An 11,088-nucleotide genomic window follows, 5' to 3' on the forward strand; every position below is an offset into this window, starting at 1 on the left:
TATATATATATATATATATATATATATATTATATATATATATATATATATATATAATATATATATATATATATATATTATATATATGGAGGTGCATGGCTCAGTGTTTAGAGCGTCGAGCTTACGATCGAGAGGTTGTGAGTTTGATTCCCGGACCGGGCTGTGTGTCCTGTATTTTAACGACCCGGCCTTTTCACAATATGTGTCACGCTGCATCTCGTAGAGAACTACGTTAAGGGTATACATGTCTGTGGAGTGCTCAGCCACTCGCAGGTTACTTTCACGAGCAGGCTATTCTGTTGGTCGGATCAACTGGAACACTCGTCGTCGTGACCGACGGAGGACCAATTATTTTTACTGAAAACCAATGACTTCATTGCTCGGATGAAATGGAAGACTTCTTCGATGGCCACTAATCTAATACTTCTCCCTTCTTCAAAAGGTAACGATTACTATAATCTAAAAAAAATTATAAAGGCTCATCTCCGAAACCCTCACAGGTTAAACTAAAAGTGGTTCTTCTGCAAATGATCAGGAATATAAAATACCCCAGGTAAATTAATTCCTTTCGAAAAACCGCGCCAAGGTCCTTTTTAGGATAAAAAAAAATTCCCCGCATGTACAGGGTTTTTCGGACAAAAATGCGAACTTATATACGCTACTAATCGATATGCACACCATCGTCATAACTATGGAAGTATATAGGAACTATAATCGTGCTAACCGGAATGATTTTAAGTATATGCAATGACCTACACTAAGCTAATTGAAACCTTGGAATACATGCACGAATTGAAGAATACACCTTCCGACTCCTCTAATGCATATATATATATATATATATATATTATATATATATATATAATAAAGGCATATATATATGAATATATATATTCCTACGTATGAAGTGCGTACGAATGAATACACAGATATCGATATAGACATATGTGTATGAATACAGACAAACACACATAGGCATATATTTACATCTATACGCACATCTGTGTTCTGTTCGCGCGTGTGTGTGTGTAATTATACGTATATTCATGTAGATAGTTGTGATGCTCCAGCATGACCGCAGGTGTATGGCTGAATCTAATAATATATAAAATAAGCATATATATATTATAAACTAAAATAAACATATATATATATGTGTGTGTGTGTGTATATATATATATGTGTGTGTGTGTGTGTGTGTGTGTGTATATATATATATATGTACATATGTGTGTGTGTATATATATATATATATATATATATATTTATGTACATATACACATTAGGAGTGCGTTTATGAGTGACTGTGTGTATGTATGTTCGTATTTTATTCCGTATGTAACGTATGTGTCAATATAGATTGTTTTATTCATATATATATATGTGAGTTACATACCGCTTCCTCTACCACCCTCATCACCACCATTTCCACCACACCGACTACAACGCCAATTTTAAAATGAATCATTTATCATTTCCTGAAGGTATTTTATATAATTCTAAAACAGACCATTTGAAAATGGAATTTCAAAAATAAAAAAAACACAAACTAAAAATAAAAACATTGGTTCTTGTCAATTTGCCGAATGGGGAAGTTAATAATGACTACCCCAAAGGGAAAAGTAAAGGATAGAAATTCCCTGTAGATTATTCTTTGGAAACAGGAACTAATTTACCAACTGTGACACTTATAGAAAAGCGTAAGCATAGAGCACAGATTAGACTCGTCTGTTTCGGAAAAGCAACTGGGTGATATTTTAAGCATTCTCCTCCTAGACGTATATATATATATACATACACACCACACACACACACACACACACACACACACACACCATACATATATATATATATATACGTATATATATATATAAATACACACACACACACACATATATATATATATATACTTCTACAAAGACACACATATATATATACATATATAAGTATATATATATACATATATATATATATATATATATATATATATATATATATACACATATATATTACATACATATATATATATGTATATGTATATATATATACATATATATGTTTATTTACATATATATATATATTCATACATACATATATATGTGGGCGGGGTGGGGTTTATGTATGATTTATACATAGTGTAGCTGCAACAGTAGTTAGATATAGAAAGAGATATACTGTGTGTGCATATATGTGTGTATGTATATATAAATGCATATCTATATATATTTATCTATATTTATATTTTTATATATATATGCCTACATTTACATTTGTGTATATGTGTCTGTGTGTCCTTGTTTAGTGAACGACAAAATGCTTACATTTAACCCACCACCGCATGAGCATTCGACTTACTGTCCATACTCCAACACTACTCCTACTCCATGTGCACGTGTGAGGTGTTTGTACATATTTGTACATGAACAGAATTATTTGCTTACATGAATATATTCGCTGATAATAACCCAGCCTCCGATAACCATACACGTTCGCAGATATAGCAGACCAACCTTCTACATTCACTATAGTGGCGGTCCATTATCGAGCCTTTCGCTTAAATTCTGCGATCTATTTTCTAGCAGCTCACTTAAATTCTGCGGTCCATTTTTGAGCAGCTCGCTTGCATTCCACTGCATTCCTCCCAGTACTTGTCTCCTCCAATGGAAGAGATGCCAAGCATTGCTTTCCCAATTGATGTTCGACATTCGTCATGCTTTCAATGACGAATTTATACAATTTTTAAATCGTAGTCTTGGTTCCCGCTGGGGTCGCATTCCACAAAGAAGTTCACCGTATAGCATCTGCTTCAGGATCTTCCGATCATTCTTCCGAACAAAGTCCCCAGGCTAACATAAAGGCTGCTTGTGGTTTATCGCTTAAGTGCTCAGGACGTCGGTACTCCTAACGTCCTCTGCGTCTGGAGTTTACAAGGACAAAACAGTATTTAGAATATGTATAAGACAGTATTTAGAATTTTTGGAGGACCTTTACATGATATCCGTGATGGTTACAGCTGAAACTCCGTTCATTGTAGATTCGTTCGGTTGAGAAAGATTTACAGTTGGACAACAAAAAATAACAGCAACAATAGTAATAGTTCTATCAAACTTTGGCACAAGACTGACTATGTTTTAGAGAAGCGTGTTTAATCGAATATTTGAGTAGTGCTGTATTTTATCGAGCCTGAAATAATAAGCGGCTAAGTGGACATCAGTTGGCTGTAAGCTCACGGTGTAAAATGCCATACGCGCAAACGGCTATGGATGATGATGATGAGGAGGAGGAGGAGGAGAAGAAGAAGAAGAAGAAAACGAAAAGAAAAAAAGAAAAGAAGAAGAAGAAGAAGAAGAAGAAAAGAGAAGAAGAAAGAAGGAGAAGAGAAGAAGAGAAGAAGAAGAAGAAGAAGAAGAAGAAGAGAAGAAGAAGAAGAAGAAGAAGAAGAAGAAGAAGAAGAGCCATGATGATGATATAAATAGCAATATAAAACCTACAACTGTAAAACTATATTGAGAACTATTTCAACAGATGATATAAGACCGGAACAAAAAAAATATCGAAGATATTTTCGAATGAAAGTTTTCATCAATAAGATCCAACAATAGACAAACAATAATGATTTCCACTCCAAGAACAGTGAATACAGGAATAAAACAAAAGACACAACTAAGAACAGTAAAACAAAAATATTCTACGTATTAAATATCGCAGATATTTTCTCTTGGGATGAAAATAAAATCACTATAATGTGTGTTTCTTTCTATACTGAATTGCTCATGTTCTATTTAAAATGGGAGAAATCCAGTCTGTTCATCTTCTCTACAGGAAATAGACATTCGATTACAAAAAGCTATTTTCTGAAATACCCAACTTAGTCGAAGCATGTTAAGTATAGACTAATAGGTAGGCCAACTAGCAGAAGATAGTAATAAAAGCTTGTAGAAAATTCCCTCAATAGCTCGTTGATAGCAGACGATATCAGAGGCAATGTGTGATTATCTCGGATACAATAATCTGCCTGTAGATGTCGAAACACATGTAACTTAGCTATAAAATCATCATCATCATCATTGTTCGACCGTGTAGCTATAAAATACTAATACAGGATGTTGTACATGTTATTTATTGTAGTAACTTTGTATTCAAAATTTAGAAATTGTTCAATTGATAACAAAGACTAACGCAAAAGTGATAAATTCAAATTAAATTATGCAAAGCAAATGAGAAACGGATACTGACATTCATCTGCACATGCGCACATATCTGCATACAACGGATTATATATATATAATATATATATAATATATATATATATATATATCTATATATATATATATATATATATCTATATATATACATATATATATATATATATATATATATATATATAATACAAAAATGGGACAAGAACGCAAAAGATCCAGACAAACTCCGAACGATCCGTCCTTGTTTTCTGGATATTTTGTTTTCCCATTTTTGTATTTTTATATATAAAATATAGCGGCGTATGTACACTTTGGTCTCTTTATACACACACACACACACACCACACACACACACACACACACACACACACACACACACCAACACATATATATATATATATATATATATATATGAGATGTGTAATCCCTTGCAGGAAAAAGATAGAGGAGAATTTGCTTGGGGGTTTGGTCGCATAACCTTCATCAACTCTTGGAATTTAAGAAGTTAATTGACAACGATGGAATGCAGTCACAAATAGCTACCCTTTCTGGACAATGGAGTAGAAATATACGAAACCCAATATAACCGACATCACCTGCCGTCCGATAATGGTACACCATGCACAAGCATCACAACCACATGAGTGCAGCATGGGGATCTCATATAAAGATAAACAGCATATGACCATCCAGATGGGGCCCAGTAAGAACTTTCTTGTGGCCGGGTATCTCATCTCAGTCAAAAGGTCTCTGAATAAGAGTTGTCGGAAGATGATAACCGAAACACCCATGTTTCCAGGTTGAACTATTCAAACTCCGCAGAAGCCATTTCAACACATAGCTATGATGCTCCTCCACCACTCCTGCTCGTGGTCTAAAAGGATGCAGACACCGCCAGCCACTAAGGGACATGCTCAACTAGTTATGGTCAAGCAACACACAACTGTGCCAAATTGAGTGGTACGCTACAGAATATTCTGTGTAGCCCATTTCTTAAAGCAAGTCAAATCAATTCCATGATAACATTTCCAATTAGTTAAGATTAGAAGCCATGCGAGCCACTACCTGGTATTACAACAAGGTATTTATTATTATTATTATTATTGAGTGAGAGAGCAGTGCATGCCATCAAAGTGACACTGGGGTAAAATATACGAAGCCCAGTATACCCATCATGACTACCCGTCTGATAAGGGTACACTAGGCACATGCATCACAACCATATGTGCGCGACATGGTGATCTCATATGAAGATAAACAACACATGACCTTGCAGGTGGGGCCTAGTTAGAATTTTCTTCTGGTTGAGTAACCCATCCCACTCAAAAGGTCCTTGAATAAGGGTTGTTTAAGGATGTTGAACGAAACACCTATGTTTCTAGAGGTGAATTATTCAAACTCCATAGAATCCCTCTCAATACATGGCTATGATGCTCCCCCACTACTTACGCTCGTGATCAGAGATGCACATATTGTCAGCCACTAAAGGACATGCTCAACTGGTTAAGGTCAAACAACTGACAAGCAAATCTGTGGTATTGAGCAGAATATTTGCTGTAGCCCATCTTTTATACCAAGACAAAACAATGTACATGATAACACTTCCAATCAGTTAAGATCTGAAGCCATGAGAGCCATTGCCTGGTACTGCATCAGGGCATTTATTATTATTATTATTATTATTATTATTATTATTATTATTATTATTATTATCATCATCATCATCATCAACATCATCATCATCATCATTATTATTATTATTATTATTATTATTATTATTATTATTATTATTATATTATTATTATTATTTGTTTGACTTTTGCTTTATATTCGTACAAGTTGGCTCCAAGTCTCACCCAGAGACCTCAAGAGACAGCAGGTTGGAAGTTCATGCTGTAGTTATGCCTAGTGTGCCATATATTTGGGGGTCTTTTTGTGTTGTATTAGAGAATGCCCCCCACCCAAAAGAAACCCATAATTATGTTTGTTTTAAACCCTACATTACATAGAAAGTATTTTGCGTAGGATATGAGCAGTTCACATGAGCACTATCTTTTGAATTTCTACCATTTTTGGGTTTCCTGGTATCTGAGTTCGGTAGCAATCACCCCTTTCGCTATCATTCCCAGGGCACCTATGACAACAGGTATTATTTTAGTTTTCAGGTTCCACATTTTGCTGATTTCTATTTCAAAATCTTTATATTTGCTCAGTTTTTGGTAGGTTTATTATTATTATTATTATTATTATTATTATTATTATTACTATTATTATTATTATTATTACTCTTTTTTTCTTCTTTCAAATTTTCTTCCATTTCTTGCCGAGTGTCTTCCCGACTCCTAGGCAAAGAAACTCATAGTGTATATTGGTAGGCCATTAAACCAAACTCAGAGTAGTTCGTTCATTTTTTTTTTTTTTTTTTTTTTTAAAGTTAAATTAAAATGCATGAGCAGCAACAGTTCTCACATCGACAATGCTCTTCTCAATACGGTGATTGTACCAGTTAAGACAATCTTTTGCACTTCTTGCAGGGATGGTAAGCCAGGGATCATTCTCATATAATTTTCGGTTCCCTTCTTGATCATTCCTAGTGCTCCTACGATCACTGGTATTGTAACCGCCTTGAGATGCCACATTTTCTCAAGTTCAATGAGTAGGTCTTTATATTTTCTGAGCTTGTCAAACTCTTTCGCTGAGATATTATGATCGCAGGGTATGCTCATGTCGATCAATAAGCAAACTTTATTGTTTTGGTCTTTCACAACAATATCTGGTTTATTGGCCTTGATGGTTCGGTCTGTATGTACTGGAAAGTCCCACAGAATGGTTACATTTTCTCCTTCAGTTACAGCCTCAGGGTGGTGATTATACCACTCGTTAGCACGCCGGACGAAATGCGTAGCCGTATTTCGTCTGCCGTTACGTTCTGAGTTCGAATTCCGCCGAGGTCGACTTTGCCTTTCATCCTTTCGGGGTCGATTAAATAAGTACCAGTTACGCACTGGGGGTGATATAATCGACGTAAACCGTTTGTCTATCCTTGTTTGTCCCCTCTGTGTTTAGCCCCTTATGGGTAATAAAGAAATAGGTATTTCGCCCGTCGCCACGTCCTGAGTTCAAATTCCGTCCAGATCCACTTTACCCTTCATAATTTCGGGGTCGATAAATTAAGTACCAGTTGAGTACTGGGGTCAATGTAATCGACTATCCCCCTCCCCCAAATGTCAGGCCTTGTGTCTATAGTAGAAAGGATTATTATTTTATTATGGATGGTGATCGCAACAGCGAACAGCATATTGATCCATTTGTCTTATATTGTTATATTGTTTTGCGTACCTAGGTGCTTATCTGTCTAACTGTCTATATAGATTAAAGGAGCACTCCGTCCGTTGCGACGATGAGGGCCCTATCTGATATGATCAACGGAACAACTTGCTCGTGAAATTAACGTGTAATTGATTGAGCATTACACAAACACGTGTACCCTTAATGTAGTTCTCAGGGAGATTCAGCACGACACAGTATGTGACCAGGATGACCCCTTTGAATTACAGGTACTACTCATTTTTGCCAGCTGAGTTGACTGGAGCAACGTGAAATAAAGTGTCTTGCGCATGGATACCACGCGCCACCGGGAATTGAACTCACGACCTTACGATCATGAGCCGAATACCCCTAACCTCTAAGCCACGCGCCTTCACTCTATATAGAGACAGACAGACAGGCAGAGAAAGAGACACAGACAGAGATATGTAGATGTGCGTGTATACATGAACATCTGTGTGTGTGTGTGTGTGTTGCTGTGTGTGTGTGTGTGTGTGTGTGTGGTGTGTGTGTGTGTGTGTGTGTGTGTGTGTGTGTAAGTATGTGTGTGTATGCATGTCTGTATCTATAACTTATACGTCAGAGTAAAATCTTTTCGTCATGTTATATAATTAGTTTATAATAATCTTGATAATTCCATGACTGTAGTCATCGCTAATACCCGAAATTAATAAATATTCATGTGATATTTTTATTATTAATACTTTTATTAATAATCATGTCACGATGTTATGTGCGAAAGCTTAAGAAAGTACACATGTCTCTAAAATTCATTTCAATGGCGCAAAATAAGAATTTCTTTTCTTGTAAGAGGTGGATTTGGTTGTTTAATATAATAACTATTAGTATAGTTCACGTGACAAGTAGCTTCTGAAAACTATTTATATGAGAACTGTTTTGTATATATATATATATATATATATATATATATATAAGTAGGTGAATGAATTATCCTAGTATGAACAATTCGGTTAACCGATACCCGGGTAGCAAATTCACGTCAGAAAACACGGTTGAAGCTACATGCCAAGGGCAGAAATCACGTGTTTTCGTGTGGAAATGTGTGTGTTTTTTTAAACTATAAATAAATGAAAGAATGGAGTCGAACGACGATTTTAACAAAATTCCTTTACTCTCGACATATGTTTCGAAGACTGGATATATATATATATACTTATACATACATACATACAACTTTGATAGGTTTCGGCCAGTATAGACCCAGATCATGTCTAACTTAATAGCACAACCTGATGAAGTCTTTTAGTCATATATAGGGCACCATGGCCCACTCTACGTATGGGTGTGTATGCATGTATGTATGTGCGTATGCATGTATGTATGTGTGTGCATGTATGTATGTATATAGAAATGTGTATGTATGTATGTGTGTATGCATATCTGTCTGTCTGTCTGTCTGTATGTATGTATGTATGTATGTATGTATGTACGTATGTGCAGATTTGTATGTTTTATGTATGGGGTTCCAGCTGATACGATCAACGGAACAGCCTGCTCATGAAATTAACGTGTAAGTGGCTGAACACTCCACTGACATGTGGACCCTTAACATAGTTCTCGGGGAGATTCAGCGTGACACAGATTGGGACTAGGCTGGCCCTTTGAAATACAGGTAAAACAGAAACAGAAAGAAAGGGTGAGAGAAAGTTGTGGTGACAGAATACAGCAGAGTTCGCCCTGCCGGAGCTACTTGGAGCTTTAAATGTTTTTGCTCAATGAGCACTCACAACGCCAGGTCTGGGAATCAAAACCGCAATCCTACGACCGTGTGTTCGCTACCCCAAATACTGGTCCATTGCGTCTCCACATGCATTCTCATGCATATAGTTGCATATCTAGACATACTCATATATATTTAAATGATAAACTTCTGGAAAGTTTTACAGATGTTTACAGTTCCATTGATTGATTGAATCCGTAGTCATCGTATTAGCTTTCTCCTTTCTGGATTTGAGAAAATTAATTTCTCAAGATTGGTATTTAAGCAGTGTGCTGTATATCCCAGGGCTCCAATAATTACAGGTATAAACCTGAACTTGTAATCTGGATAGAATAACTGCAGATTTTTCAATACTTCATCATAGCTTACATTTGGACTTATTTTAGAACATATTTCAGTCCATAAAATAGGATTTGACTACATCTCCATTAAAGCACAGTTTAAGCTATATTTTCGTGGAAGAAGGTTTATGTTCATATAACTTGTGTTAATTCTGTAACCCTTTAAAATGGAAGATAAGAAAGTTCATTTTCGACATTTGATAATTTGGGGACCAGACAAAAATTGATGCAGCTCCGCTGGGAGGTGTCACCCCACCCTTCAAATTCACCGGATATTGCTCCTTCGGATTTCAACTTATTCAGGTCTCTGCAGAATAGTTTTAATGGTAAACATTTCAGTTCTTTGGGTGATGTAAAAAGATACCTTGATGGAATTCTTTGCCATGAAACCACCTCAATTCTGGGAAGAGGGTATTTTCAAGTTAAAGGAAAGATGGAGACGCATTGTGCAACAAAATGGTTCATATTTGGCTGATTAAAAATGTAATGGCAAGTATTTATTGACCTTTTTTTATCTTTAAAAATCAGCACTAACTTTCCGGATGACCCAATATATATATATATATATAAGAGTTGGGAACCGAAATACTTCAAAGGTATATCAAACATCCAAGTCCGCCGATGAAGTATATAGAAAGGAAAAAATTTAGGTGTAGACGATCTTTAATTCATAAACCATGTTCGTACAGAACCAATATACATTCTAAAATTTGTAGAATATATATTAGTCCTGTGCCAACGTGGATTATGAATTAAAGTTCGTCTACACCTACATTTTTTCTTCTTCTTATACTTTATATATATCACCGTGATCACCGTGACCAATCAGGCTATTAGATGTTGTTACCCATCACTGGTCACAATGCACTTCACATTGTTTTAGCCTTCAAATAACGCCACCTCGCTGGCTAAGTGAGCAGGCCAACAGAAGAAAGAGTGAGAGAAAGCCGTAGCGAAAGAGTAAAGCAGGGATCGCCACCACCACCCCCTGCCGGTGCCTCGTGGAGCTTTAGATGTTTTCGGTCAATAAACACTCACAACACCCGGTCTGGGAATCGAAACCGCAAGCCCGCTACCCTTACCATTAGGCCATTGCGCCTCCACTTTATACATACACACACACACACACAACACATATATATATATATATACATACACACACACACACACACACACACACACACACACACACATATATATATATATATATATATATATATTATATATATATATATATGTATGGGTGTGTGTGTGGTGTGTGTGTGTGTGTATGTATAAGTGGAGGCGCAAGGGCCTAGTGGTAAGGGTAGCGGGCTTGCGGTTTTGATTCCCAGATCGTATATTATATATATATATATATAATATACGATCTGCTTCAACACAGTTTTCCTCTACCAAATTCACTCTCAAGATACTCGCCGGCCTGGTACTACAATAGAGGGCAGTTCGTCAAGTTAACGTGCAGTGTGATCGAATCC

At 36.1% G+C, this 11,088-nt stretch overlaps 1 long non-coding RNA gene across 1 annotated transcript; it reads right to left on the reverse strand.

Annotated features, from left to right (window-relative positions):
- Positions 1 to 9,079: 9,079 nt before the first annotated feature.
- LOC118762909 lies at positions 9,080 to 10,638 on the reverse strand. The gene is made up of 3 exons (XR_004998661.1): positions 10,593 to 10,638; positions 9,691 to 9,692; positions 9,080 to 9,226 (listed from the first exon to the last, which is right to left on the reverse strand). It is a non-coding gene; the product is annotated as an uncharacterized LOC118762909 (long non-coding RNA).
- Between the last annotated feature and the right edge of the window lie 450 nt (positions 10,639 to 11,088).

Source organism: Octopus sinensis, linkage group LG4, assembly GCF_006345805.1.
Source record: "Octopus sinensis linkage group LG4, ASM634580v1, whole genome shotgun sequence".
NCBI classification, from domain to species: Eukaryota; Metazoa; Mollusca; class Cephalopoda; order Octopoda; family Octopodidae; genus Octopus; species Octopus sinensis.